This window comes from Panthera tigris, chromosome D2 (genome assembly GCF_018350195.1).
Source record: "Panthera tigris isolate Pti1 chromosome D2, P.tigris_Pti1_mat1.1, whole genome shotgun sequence".
In the NCBI taxonomy this organism is placed as follows: domain Eukaryota; kingdom Metazoa; phylum Chordata; class Mammalia; order Carnivora; family Felidae; genus Panthera; species Panthera tigris.
Window position 1 is genome coordinate 41789527 of NC_056670.1, and position 24152 is coordinate 41813678.

Consider the following 24152-nt stretch of genomic DNA (forward strand, 5'->3'; position numbering starts at 1 on the left):
GGCCTGTTATTGGGACGCCTGGGTGGCTCAGTTGTTTAAGCACCTGGTTCTTGATTTCAACTCAGGTCAGTCTTGTGGTTGAGGTCAAACCCCACATTGGCCTCTGTGCTGACAGCATGGAGCCTACTTGTGATTCCTTGATTCCCTCCTTCCTTCCATTCTTCCTTCCTTCCTCTCTCTCAAAATAAATGAATAAAAATAAATTTAAGAAATAGCCTGTGCTTGCATCTGAGTAACCTTTTTCAACCTGCATCTTTCCAATGTACATAAAATCAATTGATAAACTTATAAAATCTGAGTCCCTTTGAACACAGCTAGTGATATGCTGCTATTACAAGACCCTTAAAAACTTTGTGAGCTTTCTATATATCGGAGTATGTTCTCCACTTGGGAAAAATCCACACCTAACACTAATTTTCAAATATGCCTCTGTCTTAACTCATAGCACATTGGGCACGGCAGTTTCCTGCAGGACACTGCACTTAAAGATTCCTATAAAACATTTTTCTAGCTGAGAGTTTCTTCTAAATACCTCCTTAATTCTTTCAGACATCTTTACAAAGGGTCTTAGAGGAACACTCCTTATTTTCTCTGTACACTTAGGCTGTATTCCACCTTAAGAAACTGTTATTAGCTGAGAAGAACAGAGATAATAGTTTCATTTTCTATCCCTGCCAGGTCTCCTTCCTCCATGTTCCCTGTAAATTCTACTTGTAAACTTAATAGTTCTTATTTTAGCTTATGTATCCCTTGTAGCTCCTTATTACCTGCAGTAAAAAAATGAGGTAACTGACAAGCTGATTAGGTACATTTTTTTTTTTTTAACTTTCCAAGTTACTAAAGGCAACATTTGCCAATGATTTCACAACTACATAATACAGGGCTTCACTTTCCAAGCTCCAGTTTTCAGCTTCTGTTAATTGCTCATTATTTTCACAGCTTTTTGTGACTCCCTGGACCCAAAGCCAATGTTCGTACATGCATAAGCCCATTTGGGAATCAGAATTTGCTTTGTAACAAGCCACCTCACAATCTGGTAGCTTAAAAGCAAGAAGTGTACAGGTCACCTGGGCAGATCTTCTGGGTGTGCTGGCCTTAGGTCTTTTCGCAAGACTCACTCATGCACCTGCAGACAACTACAGCTTGACTAGTGCTAACTTTGCTGATCTTGGCAAGGATATCTCCTATGTCAGAGGCTTTCTTTATAACAGCTGGACCAGCTCTGTGCTTGTGATCTCTTATCTTCCAGCAGATCAATCCTGATGTGTTCTCATGGTGTGGCAGAAATCCAATCAAGTGAGCAGAAACACAAGTGTCTCTTGAGACCAAGGCTTGGAACTGAACAGCATTGCTTCTGCTGTGTTCTGTTGCCCAAAGGAAGTCATAACCAGATTAAAGGATGGGGAAACAGACTCCATGTCTTGATGGCACTTTCTGCAAAGCCATGTACAAAGGGAAAGAGACATGAGGAAGGGAGTAAAAGACTGTTTTTGCAAACAATTTCACAGAAGCATGTAGAGTTTTATTCTGTTATGTATCACTTCATTATTCCAGATAACTTCAGTTATCCAATCCAGGTGATCCTTTGCCACCATGTGAATAACCTATTTTATATACTTTCATGCAAGGAGTTTAATATTCCTTGATAGTGCATGCCTTTAAATTATTACACTAGAGTTTTCAAATAACGATTTTTGAATTACACTATGTTTACTCCATTTACAAGCTTGTAGATTTTGGTAAGAGGGCTTTCCTTTTGTTCCTTTTCACTCTTAGTTCCTGTGTGACTGAATACATGGATAACTTCAACGTGTTATAATGAGTCACGATTCTTTTAGATGTTCAAATTGTTCTAAATCTGGCTAGTGGGAAGTGAATTAGCTGGCTCTTTTGTAATTCTGTCATGACTCATTGGTGTTTGACACCTCCTCTTTGTCATTACAGTGCATCCCACCAAAAAAGTACAGTTAGAGTACTCTGTTCAAAATTGAGTTATCAATTTGATATAAATAGGTTCATTTGTTTTTATTTATATTCAATTTAAGGGTTTGATTTTTTCCATTTTATTTTTTGAATACGTAGAACATTTACATGGCTTATAAGCAAATATAAAATGTAGCTGTGACCACTAGATATCACTTAGAAAAAGATGAATTGACTCTGTATCTCAAACTATACTCAGAATGAGCAAATGTAAAAATGAAACCATACAAGTTACAAAAAAAAAAAAAGTAAATTTTTCTTTATAATCAAGGGTAGGGGAGGTTTTTATTTTTTTTCTTTTATTTTTTTTTTTCAACGTTTTTTATTTATTTTTGGGACAGAGAGAGACAGAGCATGAACGGGGGAGGGGCAGAGAGAGAGGGAGACACAGAATCAGAAACAGGCTCCAGGCTCCGAGCCATCAGCCCAGAGCCTGACGCGGGGCTCGAACTCACGGACCGCGAGATCGTGACCTGGCTGAAGTCGGACGCTTAACCGACTGCGCCACCCAGGCGCCCCGAGGTTTTTAAAAATATGACTCAAAATCTAAAACCAGTATGATAAAAGAGACTGGAGGCTGGCATGATGGCAGAATGAAAGGACCTTAAGGTCATAAAGATACTCACTGGACCTGAGAAAAGAGTAGAGGGTATCAGTGAGACCCTTAACAAAGACATTAAAAAAAAAAAAAAAAAAAAAAAAAAAAAAAAAAAAAACTAAGCAGTGATGAACACAATAAATGAGATTAAAAAGATAGACTAGAAGAATCAGAAGAATAAATTAGCAACATGGATGATAGATTAATGGGAAATAATCAAGCTGAGGTGAGAAAAAATTACGCAAAATGAGAAGAGACTTAGGGAACTCATTGACTCCATCAAGTGTTAAAAACATTAACTTTATAGGGATTCCAGGAGGAGAGAGAGAGTAAAGGGGGAGGCAGAACATTTATTTGTGGAAATAACAGCTGAAAACTTCCCTAATCTGAGGAAGGAAAGAGACATCCAGATCCAGGAGGTACAGGCATCCCTCATCAAATCAAACCAAGGAGGTCCACACCAAGACACATAGTAATTAAACAGTCAAAAAAAAAAAAGTAGTTATAAAGAGAGGATTTTAAAAGCAGCAAAAGAAGACAGTTACATATAAAGGAAAACCCATAAGGCTATTAAAAGATTTTTCAGCAGAAACTTTGCAGGACAAAGTGGCATGATATATATTGTCAAAGTGCTGAAAGGAAAAAAAAAATCTGTAAAGAATACTCTATCCAGAAAGGCTATTTATTCAGAATAGAAGGAGAGATGAAGAATTTCTCAAACAAAAACTAAAGGAGTACAAGACCACTGAATCAGCCCTGTGAGAAATGTTAGAGGGGAGTCTTCGAGTAGAAAGTAAAGACCAGATGTAAGAATATGAAAAGTAGGAAACACAAAAGCAGTAAAAGTATATCTGTAAAAATCAGTCAAGGGATTCACAAAATAAAAGGATTTAAAATACAACACCATATACCTAAAATGTGGGGAGGAAGGGTAGTAACAAATTGATTCAAACATAAGTGACCATCAAGTTAATATAGACTGATATATGCAGAAGCTGTTATATATAAATAAATTGGTAACCACAAATCAAAAACCAGTACAGACATGCAAAGAATAAAGAGAAAGAAATCCAAGTGCATTGCTAAAGAATACCAGCAAACCATAAAAAAGAGCAAGAGAAGGACCAGAGAAAAACAAAAAAAGTAACAAAATAGCAATAAATACATATCTATCATTACTTTGAATGCAAATGGACTAAATGCTCTCATCAAAAGACAGAGAGCAATGAAATGGATTAAAAAAAAAACCAAGAGCATAAACAATCTTTACACTAAGACTCGTTTCAGACCTTATGACACCTGCAGATTGAAAGTGAAGGGATAGAAAAACAGTTATTATGTAAATGGATGTCAATAGTAAGCTGGTACACTAATAATTATATAGGACAAAACAGACTTTAAAACAAAGACTGTAAAAAGAGATAAGGGACACTACATGATAATAAAGGAGACAATCCACAAGAAGATGTAACAATTGCAAATATTTATGTACCCAACACGGAGGCAACCAAATACACACAACAGTTAATAACCAACCTTCTTTTCAGTACACATATTACATCCTCCAGAATAGATCACATATTAGGACACAAAACAAATCTCAAAAATTCAAAAAGATCAAAGTCATACCATGCAACTTTTCTGACCACAATACTATAAAACAACACTTAGAAATAAGCAAGAAAAAAATCTGGAAAGAGAACAAACATGTGCAGGTAAAACAGCATGCTACTAAACAATATAAAACAGATCAATAAGTCAAAGTAATCAAAAATTACATTTAAAGAAATGAAAACAAAAACACAATGGTCCAAAATCTTTCACATGTAGCAAAAGCAGTTCTAAGAGGGAAGTTTTTAGAAATACAGACCTACCTCAGGTAGCAAGAAAAATCTCAAATAAACAACCTAACCTTACAGTTAAAGGATCTAGAAAAAGAACAACAAACAAAACCCAAATCCAGCAGAAGTAAGGAAACAATAAATATTAGAGAAATAAATGATGTAGAAATTTAAAAAACGAAAACAAAAAACAGTAGAACAGATCAATAAAACCAGGAGTTGATTCTTTGAAAAGGTAAACAAAATTGATAAACCTCTAGCCAGACTCATGGAAAAAAAAAGAGAGAAGACTCAAACAAGATCACAAATGAAAGGGGAAAAATAACAACCAACATAACTGAAGCAGGAAGAAATAGAAAATTTAAACAGACCGATTACCAGCAATGAAATTGAATCACTAATCAAAAAATAAAACTCTCAGATCAGACAGCTTCATAGGTGAATTCTACCAAACATTTAAAAAAGAGTTAATACCTATTCTTCTCAAACTATTCCAAAAACAGAAGAGGAAGGAAAACTCCCAAATTCATCATGAGGCCAATATTACCCTGATACCAAAACCAGATGAAGACACCACCAAAAACAAAGCTAGAGCCCAATATGTCTGATGAACATGGATCCAAAACTCCTCAACAAAATATTAGCAAACTGAACCCAAAAATACATTTAAGAAGTTATTCACCATGATCAAGTGAATAACTTGGGATGCAAGGGTGGTTCAGTATTTGTACATCAATCAGTGTGATACATATTAATAACAGATGCGGAAAAAGCACCTGACAGAGTACAACATCCATTCATGATAAAAATGCCTCAACAAAGTAGGTTAAGGGGGAATATAACTCAACATAATAAAGGCCATATATGAGGGGCGCCTGGGTGGCTCAGTTGGTTGAGCGTCCGACTTCGGCTTAGGTTACGACGTCATGGTTCATGAGTTCAAGCCCCATGTCAGGCTCTGGTGCTGACAGCTCAGAGCCTGGAGCCTGCTTCAGATTCTGTGTCCCCCCCTCTCTCTCCACTCCACCCCTGCTTGTGCTCTGTCTCTTTCAAAAGTGAATAAACATTAAAAAAAATTAGAGAATGAGCAGGGGAGGGGCAGAGAGAGGGGGAGACACAGAATCCAGAGCAGGCTCCAGGCTCTGAGCTGTCAGCACAGAGCACGACACGGGGCCTGAACTCACGGAGTGTGACATCATGACCTGAGCTGAAGTCAGAGGCTCAAATGACTGAGCCACCCAGGCGCCCCAAACATAAATAAAATTTTTTAAAATGAAAAATAAAGGCCATATATGAAAAACCTACAGTTAACATCATACTCAGTTGGGAGAAACGAAGATCTTTTCCCTCGAGGTCAGAAACAAGATGGCTTTTATTCAACATATCAGTAGAAGCCGTAGCCATAGCCATGACACAACAAAAAGAAAAAGCATCCAAATTGATAAGGAAGAAGTAAAACTTTCACTATTTGCAGATGACATGATACTATACAGAGAAAACCGAAAGACTCCACCAAAAAAACCTACTAGAACTGATCAATGAATTCAGTAAGATCACAGGATATGAAAGTGAAATCAAAACATACAAATAAACAAACAAAAAAAAAAACAAGCACATTCACAATTGCATTAAAAATAATAAAATACTTAAGGAAAGAGATGAAACACCTGTCCTCTGAAAACTATAAAACATTGATGAAAGAAATTAAAGATGACACAAAGAAACGGAAAGACACTCCATGCTTATGGATTGAAAGAATATTGTTAAAATATTGTTAAAATATTGAAAGAATATTGTTAAAATGTCTACACTAGCCAATCTACAGATTTAATGCAATCTGTATCAAAATACCAACAGCATTTTTCACAAAACTAGAATCCTCAACAATCCTAAAATTATTATGGAACCACGAAAGACTCTGAATAACCAAAGCTATCTTGAAAAAGAAAAACAAAACTGAGAGTATCAGAATTCCAGACCTCAAGTTTCATTACAAAATTGTAATAATCAAAACAGTAAGGTACTGGCACAAAAACAGATCAATAGAACGGAATACAAAGCCCATAAATAAACCCTCAATTACACAGTCAATTAATCTTTAAGAGGCAAGAATACGCAATGGGGAAAAGACAGTCTCTTCAACAAATGATTTTGGAAAACCTGGACAGCTACAGGCAGAAGAATGAAACTGGATCACCTTCTCACACCACACACAAAAATAAACTCAAAATGGATTAAGAACTTAAATGTGAAACCTAAAACCATAAAAATCCTAGGAAAGAGCACAGGCAGTAAGGTCTCTGACACTGTTCATAGCAACATCTTTTTAGATAGGTCCTCTAAGGGAAATAAAACCAAAAATAAACCATTGGGACTGTATCAAAATAAAAAAAAAAAAAACTTCTGCCTTTGAAACAGCTAATAAAACTAAAAGCCAACCTAGTAAATGAGAGTATATACAAATAACATATCTGATAAAGGGTTAGTATCCAAAATATACAAATAACTTATACAAAACCAAAAAAATAATAATGCAATTAAAAAATGGGAAGACATGAGCAGTTATTTCCCCAAAGATATAGAGACGGCCAACAGACACATAATAAGATGCTCAACATCACTCCTCATCAGGGAAATGCAAATCAAAACTACAATGTGATATCACCTCATACCTATCAGAATGGCTAAAATCAAAAACTCAAGAAACAAGTGTTGGTGAGGATGTGGAGAAAAAGGAACCCCTGTGTATTGTTGGTGGGAATATAAACTGGTGCAGCCACTATGGAAGGCAGTATGGAGATTCCTCAAAAAATTAAAAATAGAACTACACTATGACCCAGTAATTCCACTACTAGCTATTTACCCGAAGAATTAAAAAAATTAAAGAATTAAAAAAATATATGGTGAATGGCATACTGCATAAACACATTTACAACCCATACCACAGAAGACTAATCTGCTAAATACAGCAAGAACTCTTCAAAATCAAGAACACCTAAATGAACAAAAATGGAAAAACCCATAACAGAAAAAATAGACAAAATACATTATTAGATATTTAGAAAACAAAAGAAGTCAAAGAATGTATCTTAACTGCATAAAAAGTCACTCAACTTCACTTATAATAAAGAAAAAAATGACAACAACATGAAATAGTATTTCTTAACTAAAAGATTGGCAAAAATCCGAAAGCATGAGGTTGAACTCAGTTTTTGTGAGTGTGGAAGGTAAGAATCTCTTTCATATCTGGCTACTGTGATTGGAAAAGGATATAAACTTCCATGGAGTAGAGTTTGGGATTATCCAGCAAGACGACATGTGAATTCATCCTTGACAATGCAACCCACTTCTAAACATGTGGAATACATACCTCCCCAAATATGCCCAAGATTTATTTATTAACACACTGACTGTAAGCATAAGATTAGAAGTTAAAATATCCATGAATTGATGTCTATTTAATCAACTACATTCATGCAATGAAGTAACATGCAGTTATAGAAAACAGAGCAAAAAGTCCATATTAATTGATATGGAACAATATCCAGAAAAAGTGAGAAAATCAGCAGGGAAATTTTATAGTGCACTATTTTGTATGCGGGTCAAAAAAGAAAAGAAGCGGCTATGTTTGCTCTTTTTAAATGAGTAGTTTAAGTAATAAGTATATGAACAGTAGGTCACATTTTTTGCTTCATACCCAAAAAGGGACAAATTGGCATGGAAATTTGTTAAGGATCCAGGTTATAATAAGACCTAAGTGTGTGATTTTAAATAAGGATGAAGACTGATTGAATCTGAACTTCAGGAAGAGGTCTCCTCACACCACAAGTGGTGATTTAGGAGGAGACATGAGCAGTCTAAAGAGACCAGTTAAAGACTGTGACAACAACCTAGGATGGATGGTTAAATGGAGGAATCTGAGAAATGTCTTCCAGAGAAAAATCTGAGAAAATACCGCAGAAAGTCTTCGGCTGTAACTGGGAGGCCACATTGAAGGTAATTAATTTCTTACAGTTGGGTTACTAGACAAATGTTCAAAAAATTACAGATTTACAAGTAGTAGTAGTCACTCTTATTGTGGTATCATGACCAAGTGAGGCTGCTGACATTTGGGTTAAACTCAAGAAATGGTCCCACATTCTAGAACACTCCTCAGCTGACTGACAAACCTTCTCATACTGCATAGCTCAACCCGCCCACCATACATCTCTGCCTGCTGGGAGGATTTCTGACCCAGTGTCTCTTGGACTTCTTCCTTGAGGCTTCCATGATGCGTTGTGCGTATTTCTACCACCAAATTTAACACATTGTTATTAAATCCGCTTCTCTCTTACCCATAAAATATGGCCATCTTAAAGGGAAGATAATTTTACCCATCCATGCTTTCCCTGTGACAAGGCAAGTGTCCAGCATGTACAAGGTGTTCAGGAAGTGTTGGTTAAATGAATGAGTGAAGGACTGAATGAGTTCAATTTGGCATGAAAAAAAAAATGCAAAATCATCTTTTTTTGTTAAAGAATGAACAAGTAGATTGATTTAAATCATCAAGCCTGGTGGAATGCTTTAGCCTGGAAAAGATGTGAGCATTTTTTAGATTTTCTCTGGAAAATGAAAATACTAATTATTTGTAGACCTAGTCACTGAATCCTGCCTCCTAATTTTCTTACTGATAGCTTGCTTAATGCTAGTCATGAAGACAGTCCCCAGAGATCCAAGGGAATTATCCAAACTTCATCAATCCAAAATCTTAGTAAGGAGGATTAATTAGATCAGGCTGCTGCCTTCACTTTGGATTCTTTCGGAATGAGCTAACATCAGGCCCCGGAATTACATGCGCTGAATTCTATCCTATACACAGCCACACACAATCCATGTAAAACACTAGTGGTGTTGATACCTCAATTTTAGGAACTGAAAGCTTTGTGAAACCGAATGCAGTAATTTACACCAGACTGTGTATCTTGTCCTTTGCTGCATTCTCAGCCAGGGCATCACTATAAGATTTTCTCTGTTAATTAAATTTTAACAGTGAATGCTTTCTTTAAAAAAAATTTCAAAGTAATTTTTTAAGGAATGAAAAAGCACAAAAAGTAGAAAACATTTTTTTTTCTAAATCTGATAATTTATGCTAAGGAAATGGCCACAAACAGAATTATTTTGTTGCTAAGACTGTTCAACATCACTTTTAAGTATCAGAAAACAGGGAATATCTTACATGCTCAAACAATGGAAGCATATTTAAGAGAACTACCAATTACATGGTGTAAGTTTCTCAAACCTCAGATTTTTCTTCTCTCCCTGCTCCCCACTGGCAGTTAATTTTTTGTAGTCTTTCATAAAGAAAAATAGAAGTTCTCACAAGCAAATACCTCATCTTATCAAACTAACAAACTCCCCACACTTGCCATCACCCTTGCCTTTCTTAGAACTACAAAGGACAACGTGTCCAAAAAACCAAATTCCCCAGATGACTCTGGTTTCATTTTCTTAGGAGACTTTCCACTCTACTCTTCTGGATTATTCTGCTCACTCATGTTTCTTCTAAAAAGGCAAACAAATGCGGCCAAAGCTTTATTTTCTGATCCTTGCTGAAGGAAATCTTCTAATCACTATGACTGAATGTAACCTTAAATTAATGGACACAGACCTTAGATTGGCTCTCAACACTGATTAGCAACCCTAGCAAGTTTCTCTAGTAAGCTTGCTTTCTTTTGCCCAAAGTCAGTCCTTTGTACCTTCTTCCCTCTCCCCTAGACTGCTCTCACATCCCTCCAGACTTCAACTAATTCTCTCATACATCATTAGGAAAAAGCCAAGCACATATATATCTTCAAATTCCCTTACCAAATTTATAAACATACTTGAAGCCATCTTCTTCTTCAGTCCTGTTACAAATAAATAATTTCCTCATTCCCATTAAATACCATTTATCAACCTGTCCTGTGGATTTTACTTCTTGCTGTCTTCAAGAATTTTTTTCTTCAGTTATCCATTCTCTGTTGCATTACCCGTGTCTCTTCTCATTTACATTTTTTTAAATCAGCATACATATTTGCTTATGAATTTTCATTTTAAAGTTAAAAATAACTCTCCATTATTTTCTAGAAACCTGGAAACTATACTTGGTAACTTCTTCCTCAGTTCAGTATAGTCAATGCCATTGTTGGGATAGGTCTTAAATCTACTGAATCTCCTTAAATCATTGTATCATTTCTGCAAGCAACTATCATTTCTCCACTGAACTATTGTTCTAGTAACCTTCTAAATGAACACCCTATTACTAGTCTCTGATCAAACAATTCTTCATGAAACTTCTAGGAAACATTTTAGATATGGCCTATACTTCTCATTGTAAAGTTGTACATAATCTGATTCCTGTGCACACCTCCTCCTTCACATCAGGACACTCTTTGACTTGTCTATTATGTACCACTCACAATAACCTTCTTGAAGATATTTCTGCCTCTATCCAATCTCTCAAGCAAATGAGAAATTCAACTTCAATAATCCTTGGGAATTCCCAACATGAACATTTGTTATGAAAAATCTTACGGTACTTATACAGCAACAGGAAGTATACAAAACTCATTTGGTTATTGACTACCTTTGCACATATGTTAGTGTTGAGATGCTCATTACCCAGGTGCACGTGGTCCATGCTTTCTAGTTACAGACAGGACTACTACTGTGCCATGCTGGGGCCCAAAGATCCCTGGAAGTACTTTCCCACGTACACCATACTTTGCTCTGAGAACTTGCTTTTAAGTCCCAGTATTCTAGGACTCTTCATCCTTCTCTTCTTTTCAGTCAAGACTCTCACTTCTCTACTTCATTGCTTCTCAGGGTATTCTCTCTTTTATCTCCCCATTAAGGTTGCCTACCATTCCATTTCTCTTATTCATTTCACTGCCAAACCTAAATGCTCTGGTTTTCTAGATATACTGCCTTTACTTACTTACCTCACATTAATACCTCGTCCTGTATCATCTTGGATTCTTCCAAATAGAAATGCTCTTGTCAAGATCACCAAAAAAGTACATGTTGCCAGATTTAATTGACATTTTTTAAAGTAGGTTTCACACCCAGAGTGGAGCCCAGCATGAGCCTTGAACTCAGGAGCCTGAGATCAAGAGACTGATGCTTAACTGACTTAGTCACCCAGGTGACTATTTTATTGACATTTCTAAACATTTTCACTCCATCTCTCAGAATCCTTCTACATATTTTCTCCTCCTCAAAACACCCTACATTTTTGCTTTTATAACACACTCTCCTAATTTTGTTCAAATCAGGCCTACCCATGTCTTTTTAGTTACCTTTTCAAGTTTCTCGTCCACCAGATACATATTTAATTTTTTCAGGTTCTAGGAAGAAAGGCATTATAAAACCCATTTGACTGACTTTCTGGACCTACTTCTGTCTAGTCAAGAAAGGTATGGGTTGTTCTGGGGTTAGAACCCCAGGTAATCCTAAAGTCAATTCCTTTATTAGTGCAATTGATTTGGACTCTTGGCCCATTCTGAAAGGACAGATTTAATCATCAAGTTTCTTGATTCGCAGTCTAGGGGCTACTTAGGGGCATTACTTAGCTCTGCCTCAAACCTGCCCTGTTTGGGAAAGACTGGTATATCCCAGATAGCAATAGGGTCCATTCCTTAAGAGGGAAATTTCACCTTCAGGGATCTGTTTCTTCCTCTATGGCCCTCATTCTCTGAAAGGCCTTGAGTTGAGCCCACTAACAGCCTTGAACAGACAAAATAAATGCTAAATTTAGTTCATTCCAGCGTAGATAACCAATTTTATTGGATAGATACTTGACTTTTAATATGTTGACACTTCCAACCCCTAAGACTATTAGGCAGAACCTTCCTGCTAAAGCCTGAATTCTAGAGTTGCAGGTGTGGGTATGCCCCGGTGATGGTCCTTCTGGAAAATTTGACCCATTCAGTACCACCTATAGTAATAGGGCTCTATTGAATTCAGCAAATAAACACAAGGGTCCCTGTGTTCTGCTGTGCTCCAGATTATTTCCAAGGTCACTCAGAAAGAGAGCTGGGAAAGGCACTATTTTGAGAAGTCATATTCTACCTGTCAGTCAAGGGGATCCAGGAGGCACTCTTATCCCAATGATTCAGCAGCACCCCACTGGCCTTCACTTTCCATGGCTGTTAAAATATGTTAAAAATATGCAGGTTCCAGTTAAAAATATGCACGTGACCCTAGGGTTCCTGGTAGTCCCACATTAAAATAACAAACACCTACAACACCTCTTCCATAGCCACAATGTCTCCAAGGCTGTTATAAACTCTCCCAATCCCTTGAAATAACTAAGAAACAACTGCTCTGAAATTTATCTTCCACTTGGCAGCTAGAAATAACAGATTCCAATTGCATGGTACTTACTGGCTTTGGGATTTTTGATGCTAGAACTGGCAGGAAAGAATGAATGAATTTTAAGTCCTGTATTTGTTTTCCTTTACATATTTGAAATTTTTGTATTCAGTTTCAGGGAAATACCTGAGGCAAAATTGACCTACACATTTTTATAGCTTAGTACAGCCTCCTCTGTGGACCTCTGCACTATGTGTGTTCAAGTTAATTCAACCAATATATGAACAATGAATGATGGTTGTGGATCACAGAGACCCAAAATATAGTTTCAATCACAGTGAAAGAAGAAATCGCCTACAAATGTGTGTGAGTAGGGCAGCTGAAAAATCTCAAAAATAAAATGAGAGTCTTCAAGATTTAGTATTTAAACGATTAACTATCACTTGGGGCTTTGGAACTGAGGTATCAGAAACTCAACGAGGAAAACAAATAATGTAAAGAAAAAGGCTTTGCTTTGTGTTCAAAACCATGGGGAAGAGAAAAGACCTTCCAACCCAATAAATATAAGTATTGGCCCCTACATACAGGAGATGAGGGAAAAGTTTAACCTGGGTTGCAGACTTGAGTTGTGGGTTTAACCTACTTGAAAGAAGAAAGCTCTTGACAGAGGAGAATAAAAATAGACTGCAGAGGGAGAAAAAGTTGTCATGAATATAACTTGCAGAGATTCAGGGCTACAGTGGAGTAGCAAGACTTGCTCAGATCTTGTAGAACATTAGAACTGAAGGAAGTCCAAGTTCGGGGAAAGAAGCAAGTGGCAGAGCTCACACCAGCTCTCACCAAGAACCTAAGGGTCCAGTCTTTGGGACAACAGCAATGTAAGGTAATACATGGAGAGAGAAGACATTTTTGTACCTAGTTTTAGAAAGCATTTTCTCCTAATATCTTGTGATTTTTTCAGTTAGGCTTTAATTTCTCTTGGAAAAATAAGTTGTTTTTACATGGGGCAGGGGCTCACATAATTTTCAAGTGTCACAGCAAATTTGAGGCATGTAGCATTGATGACAATTCGTTATTTGAATAATGCTGTCACCTGGTGTCCATTGTTCAAGTCTCTGGTGAGCCTGTTTATCAAAAGGCTACAGCTAATTTGAAATGAGAAACAGAATCATAGATGAATCTCAGCCTGATATACCTATGGCCCTGTAGTTATGTGATGTCCTCAAGAGATCTGTGTCAGAAGTTTCTAGGGCAATAACTAGACAGGCTTCTAACTATCTTAAGAAACTGAACCACAAAATCCTCTCAAGTGGAAGGTAACAAAGAAACGGGTAAGGAATGGCATAAACCGCTGGATTTCTCCAACACCCAGGCTCTTTCTCTAGAGCAATACCCTCAGGATGACGACAGAATTGATTCTGCAGTCTATTAACAAGAAAAAGAAGGGAAATACTGGCCCTTCCAGGAGCAGTTCAAGACTTTTCTTTCCTGTTCTTTAGTTCCAAGGGCCATAGTGAAAGTTAGATTTTAAGATAACTATTGGCTATGGTCACAGAGCAAAATGTTGGTACAGTCTTATGTCTATGATGTGGAGGTATGTGTAGTTCAAATATGGGGTTGGTGTGATCAGATGTATATTTTGTAGGTATATCTGGAGTTACAGTATGAAGGGTGGGTTGACTGGAAAGAAAGAATTTGGCAGGGAGATTAATAAGATAGGATAAATCTCTGAATCAGAAAGTTCATCCTTTGTGAGTGCACATATTTCAAGGAGTTGGTTCTAAAGTTTTCTCAAACTCTAAAATTGTCCCTATATTTACATAGAGCGAGGTGAACAGAATTCACGCTACTCATTGTTTTTGTAGACTTCAATCACATGCACTGGGCTCCTCTGCTGCCCCAACCCAGACCAAAGTCCTGTCCTGGGTGGTTTGGTTTCTTATGCAAGTGCCTCCATCCTCTGGTTCCTGTAGCACTCCCGCAGTCTCTAAGCTTCCTACAACTCATCTGAAATCTTTCTTTTAGATACAGAACCAGTGCAGCAGGTAGAGCACAGCCATAGAGAAAGCATGTTCTGCTGGGTTTCCAATACCTTTTGTAATACTTCCTAGAGATCAGTTGATCTTTAGGGCTCCCTAACCATATTCTCGAGTCTTTCATGGTCATCTGTCACATGAGTTTATTAATCAGAGTTCTCCAAAGAAACAGAACCATTGGGATATATAGAAGTATACATAAATAAGAAATTGACTACAGGAATTGGCTCATACAATCATAGAGGCCAACAAGTCCCACAATCTGCCATGTTCAAGCTGAAAAACCAGGAAAGCCAGCGGTGGAATTCATTGGAGTCCAAAGCCTGAGAACAGGATGGATATCTCAGTTCAAACCAAGAGAGAAAATCTACCCATCTCCCACCTTTCTATTCAGTTCAGTCCCTCTAAAGATTGGACGATGCTCACGCATATTGGTAAAAATCTTTTTTACTCAGTCTACTGATTAAAAAGCTAATCTCTTCTGGAGACACCCTCACAGACACATACAGAAAATATGTCTTACCAGTTATTTGGTCATCCTTTCGCCAAAAAGAGCAAAAGTAATGACACTCATTAACTTCTCATATTTCTGATGTTCTTTACAAATTACTTAGCATTTTCAAATGAATTATATTATTTGTTTCCCAAACAACCTTCTGTCAGTAGCTTCACTGATCTAGAAACTGGAACTCAAACAAGTTGAGTTATCCACCTAATGTGACACGGTTGAAGGTGGCAAACTGGGATTGTTCAGTGTCTCCTGGACCCAATCCCAGTTTTTCCCCTTCTCCAACCTGGATAAATAAGGATGAAGTCAACTGACCCTGCTTTATCATTTTGAAAAATGAAGAATCATTCACTTTGTCTTACCACTTTAGTTTTTCCTAAATTCTTTCATTAGCAAACACTCTGCTGTGCAGAATTTACCAGTCTTCCGAAGCTTGTTACACTCAGTATTCACACATGATTTTCCTGTAAAACTGAAGAATCTGTGTATTTAGTATGCTCACGCATGCTGAGTTGGAGAGATAAAGGCGTATTTCAGTGTGTCACATTGCTGTAATTCTCTTAGATCATGGCCACTGAAGTCCTCACATCTATAAATCAGCTATTGCATCACTGTGTCCAGGGATTCTTTAAGTTAAAAAAATTACAGCTTTAATTTTCATATCTAGCATCTGAATTGAGAAGGAGGTGGGTACATTCTATCGTCCAACTGCTGCTACAAAATAAGCAAGTTTGCTAGAAATTTTACGTACTGTGGTGTTTTGTTTCCTGTAAAAAAAAAATATTACTAGAAACCATACTTGCCTGGAACCCTTTTTAGAAACAGCTATACCATCCTGCAGCCTGACTTTTCTCTGCCTGATCATCCAGGGATTGAAGTAGCTGTAGAGCGTTTCATCCAGCTGGTCCCTTCCCCCATCTCCAACCAAACATCGTGGTTGGGAACATGTAAATTTCTTTCTCTCACTCTTGCCTTTTTCATGGAGTTTTTAACAAAATCTTGAGTCCTGTCTTGGAATATGGACTCTACACTTAATCTGAGCACACCTGGACCTTGTCACATAGTGAGAAAAAGAAGTGTTTTTATTTCTTAGACACACTGTTAGATAACAACATGACATTAGCCAAGTCTGTTAATTAAAGAAAAGTCTCGGTTAACCAAGACAGAAAAACAAAATTATATAAGTACTGTTCTTCTCAGTCTAGATGCAAAGTCCTGTTCCTCCCTCCTCTTCCTTGGAATTTCTCTTAGAGATCCTTATTACAGACACAGTGGGGCAGGCACATTTGGAGGCTGTGAAGGGTAAAAACGTATGAAATGTGAGTTCATTCCATGAGGATGTTTGTTTTCCATAGATCTCTCAGACATCCGTTTCAGAGATCCTGAGCAAGGGTTTATTCACATCTCTCAAAGTATAGTAGATAAAACAAAATCAACTTTATCTGTTCTGTATATCACCAACAACTCACCCTGCCAGATCCTGATACCACAAGAAATCCTTGAAGGTTTCAATAACTTAGATTAAATTATATTAGTGGTATAATGTGTGAAAAAAAAAATCACAAAGGCCTACAAGAGTTCTTATTAATTCAAATCTTCTACAGGATTTTTTTATTGCTTCTAACATTTTAAATATTCTACATATTTCTGCAGCACTTTGATTTGGACATTAGAAGGATATGTTGGGGAAGTAATGACTCACCACCTACAAAATCAAAGTCCAAGCCTTGGCTTGACCCCAAATACTCTCTGACACTTCCAAAGTTTGCCCACCAGAAGAGCAGTGAGAATTCCCTCATTCTGAAATCGATGGAGACATTACTGTTGAGAGTATCATGCTCTTAGCACTGTTTACGGAGGGTTTGCTGCCCACCTGTAGGATACTCTTAATGATGAGGGACATCAGGAAAAAGACGAAGAAAAACAGGGGCAAAGAATAAGGAAGATGGTAAATCACACAGGACACCGTAAGTTACACTGCTAGTGGAGGGGGGAAACACAATCTCAGTGGTTTGAAAAACCAAGGTTCGTTTCTTTCTCATACTACATGACCTTGTTTGATAGGATGGAGGCTATGGTTGTATCATCACATCTTCACTCAAGGACCCAAACTGAGGGAGTGGATACCATTTGGAACAATGTACTTCTCCATCACCATGAGAAAAGGAGAATACATTGATACATGCTCTAGTTATTGACACTTTCACTGGGAAGTGACAAGTGTCAGTCATGCTCACATTTTATTGACCAAGCACTAGTATATTCCTATACTGTGCCCAGAAGGGAAGAGCTGAATATTTATTATAATCCCAATGATTACCCTAGTTGTAAAAGAAAGAAGCAGGGTTAGTGAATACCCCTAGGTCTGAGCTGTGGGCATCATGTGGGATAAGAAAGGGCAGTCTCTACACCTTAAGTAGGATGCTTATGCTTCTGGTAGGAAATCCAGCAGACATAAGTAATTTCCCCAAATTCCCACAGGAAGGAAATGATATAACTAGGCTCTTTGGTTTCCTGTGCCCATGTCTGTTGTCTCTCCCATACTCCAAACTGTCCCATTGAATAACTGAACATTTGATTTCTGCCTTCCAGGTACTTCCAGTGAAGCAGGGTAAAAAGACCCAATAGAGGGCAGACAAGGAAACAGTGAAGCTTCCAAGTCAGTATAAATTAAAGTTTCAGTTGTATAACACAGATCTAAGAAGAGTTCAGAGAACCAGTGTTTGGTACAGCCAGGGATCAACCTGGGAAGCCTTCCCGAAGGGGACAAGATTTATAATAGCCCTCCAGAGATCAAGAGGATTTGTTTAAGGGAAGAAGCAAGCAGAGAAATTTCTAAAATGAGCAGAACATCAGGAGAAAAGGCAAAAGGGAAGGAGGGAGCCCAGCACAGGTGAGAACCCCTGGGGAGGATGGAAACAGTATGCATGCTGGGACACAAGCTGAATGGGCCTACTAAGCAAGGATTACCCAGCAGGGGAGCTGGCTTCCTGCACATATACACAGAAAGATGTGAAGGGCTCCTGAGCAAAGGCACCATGGTGAGGGTACTTAAGAAGGTTGTTTAACAGCAAGATGATTTGGAGGTGGGCAAGATAGAGCTTCAAGGAAACTCCCACTCCAAGAAACCATTACAATGATCCTGTTAATAGGCAGATTTGGAGTTGGCCTTTAAGATGCCCAAACTCATCATCATCAGATCAACAGTACTTTAAGTCTTGAATTCAGTTCACTGATGTGGATTGGTGCTCATTTTTAGGATATAGTGTGTGAGCCACAATCGGGGAATGGATCCTCCCCTTGGTCTCCAGGGTAAGAAAGAGTTAGTAGGGTGAATTTTTGGCACGGTCAGGGGGCAGCAGCTAGCCAGCTATCCCTTGCATCAGGGAGATGAAGAAATCTCAGCCCCTAGGATACTGAGCTCACAGTTTAGCAAGCCTGAGGGTGACCTCCCGGCGCTGAGAAAACTAGACAATTCTAGGACTGTCATTATCTCTCTGAACCTGAAAATGAGCCTTGACCCAGACTCATAGCTCCAGCTCCTTGCCATTAACTCCACCAACTAGTACAGCTTTGCTAAAGCCAAGGAATCTTACATGCATCCTTGAGAGAACTTAATTGCCTACTTATTGCTATTACTGTGATTAATGAGGGCAAGCCTGCTCTCAGCAATGTCTTGTAAAAAGAGTGGGCAGCCACCTATCAGAACATAGGATCCAGGAACCATGAACTGCTTTCCGGCCAAGCATCAGCACATTACCCCCGAGAGAGAGAGAGAGAGAGAGAGAGAGAGGGAGAGGGAGAGAGAGAGAGAGAGAGAGAGAGAGAGAGAGACACACACACACGTATCCATGAACATGCACACACACTTCCAGAGACCTTCTGTGTACTCACATTGCTAGGACCGGGCCTGTCTCCCTCCCTCCTCTCCATTCCCAGGCCCTCCAGGCCAGTGCAACCCAAGTGACCATTGTGTCATTAGGCTCCTGGAAGTCCAGCCACTGAAGCAGCTGGAGGGGACAGAGGAGTCAGGCCATTTTCACCAAGGTGCAATAGCAAAGCTGAGCTGGGACTCATTCAGATTCAATTTATACTCTGCTTCCTTCTGATTTTATGGTGCTTTTACTTTCATGGCTCTGAAAAAGCATCTTTGTCAAAATACACATCATAGTATTAGGCCTGCAGAGGCAGCACTTTATGACACCCTCCCCTGTGAAGGCATAAATGGGGAGGGGTGTAACATAACTCCTATTTATCTGTTGGTGACTGGCTCCCACTGTAAGGCAGAAAAGATCTTGCTGCTTCCATTAGGAAGCTTTCTCTTCCTGAGGACGGTAATTAGCTAAATGCTCTTAAACTCCAGTATAGAAACAGCTGGGTGTATTTTCAGGTGATGGTTCAAAGCTTTATGCATAGGGATCTCTGCCTTTCTAGATGTTAATTGCAGTGTGGGAAAAATAGGAAAAATATCTAGTAAATAACAAGCTAGAGACTCAGGCAGGAGGCAGCTGGTCACAGGAGCACATGCTGGGAGCAGAGGGGAGTGGCAGTGAGGGCCAGTTCCTGATATATGGCCTGCCCAGGCAGGACAGATCCTGGGGAAAATTGGCTGGTTCTGAGCTGAGCCCAGGCCAGAGCCACAGAAGACTCAGAGAATGAATGGTGATGGTCCAATCCTCCTCATAGGGTAGTCAAAAGAAAATTTATTTTTCAAAATGGCATTACCTTTATGTACAGGCTGGATTAAAAGAAATTTTTCTCTAGACTTTGTAATTGCAAAGTTACAGGTAAATTTATTAAAACTGAACTGTCCCCCCCCTTTTCTGATAGGGTTGCTGCTCCTCCTTGACTCTAAGCATCTGCTTGCTCAGTCTCTTGAATATTGGGGTTGACCCGGATCCTGGACACAGTTGTCTTGGTGATGAGTAACTGATCCGAGTCAGGAATGCCATCAAGAGCTTGAAGCCAATGACAGGAAATCTGGACAGTGCCATGTGCTTCTCTCCAGGTAGGAGGCTGTTGCTCATGAGGAGATCTCAGCTGTGGAACAACATTTGGGGTACACTTGAGTCCTAAAGCCCCTACTCAAATGTCACCTCACCAGCCAGGTTCTCCCTGACAAATCTCTCACTAGAAGAACTCCTCCCATCCAATCATTCTCTATATCTCTACCATAATTTATTCTATTTATAGCACTTATCTAAACATATTATATTGGATCCCAATCTTTTACTGTCTCATTTACTGAATGAAGGTGTATGGTAGGCTAAATAAAGGTCGACTGAAGATTCTCACATTCTAATCCATGCAACATGTGAACAGGTTACCTTACATGGCTAAGAGAACTTTTCAGATGTGAATAAATTCAGAATTTTGAGATAAGGATATTATCCTGGATTATCGAAGTGGGCACGATATAATCAGAAGGGTTCTTGTAAGAGGAAGGCAGGATGTCAGTAGAAGATAATGCTACAATGGAAGAAGGACAAAAGCATGTGATGTGAGGCCATGAGCAAAGAATGCAGGTGACCTCCAGAAGCTGGAAGAGGCAGAATGGATTCGTCCAGAGGTTCTAGAAGGAACAAGTCCTGCCAACATTTTGGTTTTACCATTCTAAGATTCATTTTGGACTTTGGCTTCAGAAGTGTAAAATAACAGAAATGTATTGCTTTTAGTTTGTGGTAATTTGTTACAGCAGCAAAAAGAAACTAATAAAGGGTCTACACTGTGTTCCTAACTCCTAGACTAAAGCCTAGCACAGAGAGGGAAATAAATGTCACTTGTTGAATGAAAAATGAATGAATGAATTTATTCCACACTTCCAATATGAAACTATAAGATTTTTGAGGGTAGAATCCAGGCCAGATCTGGCTTTGTTTTCTCCCAAGCTCTTGGCCCTTTATACAAAGTAATTAGTCAAGGAAAAAAAAAACTATTTAATGATTAAAAGGTTCCCCATAGTATTTCCAGCTGTATTCAGGCATCAATTTACAGAGAACCTGAGTGTACCATACACTAATAAGCATTAAGAGAAAGACCGGGGCACATGGGTGGCTCAGTCAGTTAAGCATCTGACTTCTGCTCAGGTCATGATCTCCTGAGTTATGAGTTTGAGCCCTGTGTCAGGATCCACGCTGGAGGTGCAAAGCCTACTTGGGATTCTCTCTTTGCCCCTCCCCCACTTGCATGCATTCATACATGCTCGCTTGCTCTCTCTCAAAATAAATAAATTTTAAATTAAAAGAAAAAAGTCAAGACCAAAAAGACCTCACCTGGTCACAGAATTACTTACAGCTTAGTCAAGGACAGAAGGATAGAAACCAAACACTCCCCACTGCAAGAAGTGAGGGGTAACCTCAATTGTGTACCTACTATGGAACAGGCACTATGGTGGGTATCTTTGAATAGAGTTTTTAAGAGAATGGGATTTGTAGTCTAATAAATCCTGAATTCAAATCTCAGTCTTATGCAAATTACTTCATCTCCCTGAACCTCAAATCCCCACTGTGAGTCTGAGAAAAGAATACCTGCCCTCAAAGGGTTGATGAGAGAGTTAAATGAGCTAATGTACGTAACCATTGTGATGGTTAATTTTATGTGTCAATTTAGCTAGGCCATGCTGCCCAGATATTTAGTCAAACATTATTCTGGAAATTTCTCCAAGGGTGTTTTAAGATGAGATTTACATTTAAATTGGTGGGCTTTAAGTAAAGAAGATTGTCCTCTATAATGTGAGTTAGCAATCAGTGGATGGCCTTAACAGAATGAAAACTGACCTCCCCTGAGCAAGGAGTTTTCCTAGCTGATGGCCTTTGGACTTCAACTGTAACTTCAGCTCCTACCTGTAGCTCCAAGCTTTGGATCCACTCTGCAGATTTTAAACTTGTCAGCCTCCATAATTCAGATAAATCTCTCTCTCTCTCTCTACACACACACACACACACACACCCCTGTTGGTCCTCTTTCTCTGAACAATCCTAATGAATACAAGCATAATGCCTAGCCACATTGTAATGTACTGTGTCTCATTTAATGCCCACCCACAACTTCTTTAGGTGTGGTTATCTTCATTACTCAGAACAGGAAATTATGGATTAGTGAGATTAAACATATTTCCGTATGCCACGCAGATGATAATAAATGCCAGAAGCATGATTCACATTCAGTAGTACCTGCCACCTAAGCCCAGACTCTCCATCTACAAGGCCGGCCCCATTCTGCTTTAAAAGCTGGCTAGGCAACATGCTAACAGAATTGCACATGTCAAAATTTATTGAAATTCCAGAGTTCTTAATACCTTCCCAAGCATAAACAGATGCCTAATCAATATGTAGTGCTCTAATCCACTGCATTGCATTAGACCAGTTAGGCTCTTTGGGACTGCTAAGATGAGCTTCAGAAAGATGCCATATATCAAGTAGAGAATGCTCTGAGAAGCACTGTCCCCTTTTGCCCTTGCACTTTAATTCTGTATAATCTGTACCCTACTACAATCACAGACCTACTGACTCCATTATCTAAATTTACTATGATCATCTCTAAAATACAGAGATTTATGGTGTGCTGGTCAACCCTTCCCCTACCCTCAGTAAATATGAATAAGTAAACAGAGTTTTCTTGTTTTCAAAAGGAACTACTGACAAATAATTTAGGGAAATAAGATTTGTGAATTGTTAACACTTGTATTATGCCAAATTAAGACTTGCAAGGATCCAAACATTCCTAAATGCAGTTACTTCTGCCTCCAGTGAAGATGGATTAACTGGGATTATATATACTCTCCCACCTGGAACAACAAAAATATAGACATAATATATGAAACAATGGCAAGACATTAGACATCAGGAAAGGAGAACACTGATCTTTGATAAACAGGAAATGAACTAGACGGCCCTAAAATTGCTATGGCATACATTCTTGACAGTTTCCAGACCACAATGCAGGGAGGGGAAACACAACTCCATCCTGAACTGAGGAGACTGAACTAAAAATCTAGGGACTTCAAGGCAGCTACACTTTACAAAAAGTACTGGTGAGGAGGGAGCTGTGATATGACAAAACCCTGGAGGTCTTCAGAGAGTCAGTCCTGAGTATTTAACCAAATACTGGTGAGCACATGCATGTGAGGAAACCACTCAAGAAATAAAGAAAATGACCTTAAAGGGTAGAGGTAACAGTGCTAGGCTTCGCAAGACTGAGAGAAATTCCTATTCCCATGAGCCAGAATGGAAAACCTCAAGAACCATGGGACACTGGGTAGAGTACACAAAGGGTCTTAGATCAGCAATGGGGGATAATTAGCCCAGATAAAGCATTGCTCTGATCATGCCTAACAAATACTTAAAGCAAGACCTAAAAGGATTAAACTATTTCCAAGTAGCTATATCACAGATTAAAAAAAAAAAAAAAAAGCACAATATCTACATGAATCAAAAAAACAATCTAGCATTCAATTAGAAAAATTTATAAGATTGGCCTCACATAAAAAGGCAGGCATTTAAAGAAACTTAAAAAAATACAACACATAATGAAGACGCAAATCAATGGAAACTGACCAAGAACTGACATAGATGTCAGAATTAATAGAGAAGTACACCATAGTCATTGTAAGTGTATTCCAAAGACTGAAAAAGTTAAGTAGAGACATAAACAAATCAATCTTCAAAACATAAAATCTATAAGGTTTGAGATGAAAAGTACACTAAATGAGATTTATAGATTAGACATTACAGAAAAAAAAAAAAGACAGTAAACTTGAAAACCTAGCCCTAGACACTATCCAAAATGAAACATGGATGCTAAAGTAAGAATTATTAAAGAGTATTAGTAAGCTGTGGAATGATCTCAGAGGACTA

General features: G+C 38.4%; 1 long non-coding RNA gene across 1 annotated transcript; it reads right to left on the reverse strand.

Annotated features, from left to right (window-relative positions):
• Window positions 1-16358: 16358 nt before the first annotated feature.
• Window positions 16359-19325, reverse strand: LOC122231729. Its single transcript, XR_006208967.1, has 2 exons — window positions 19192-19325; window positions 16359-16590 (listed from the first exon to the last, which is right to left on the reverse strand). It is a non-coding gene; the product is annotated as an uncharacterized LOC122231729 (long non-coding RNA).
• Between the last annotated feature and the right edge of the window lie 4827 nt (window positions 19326-24152).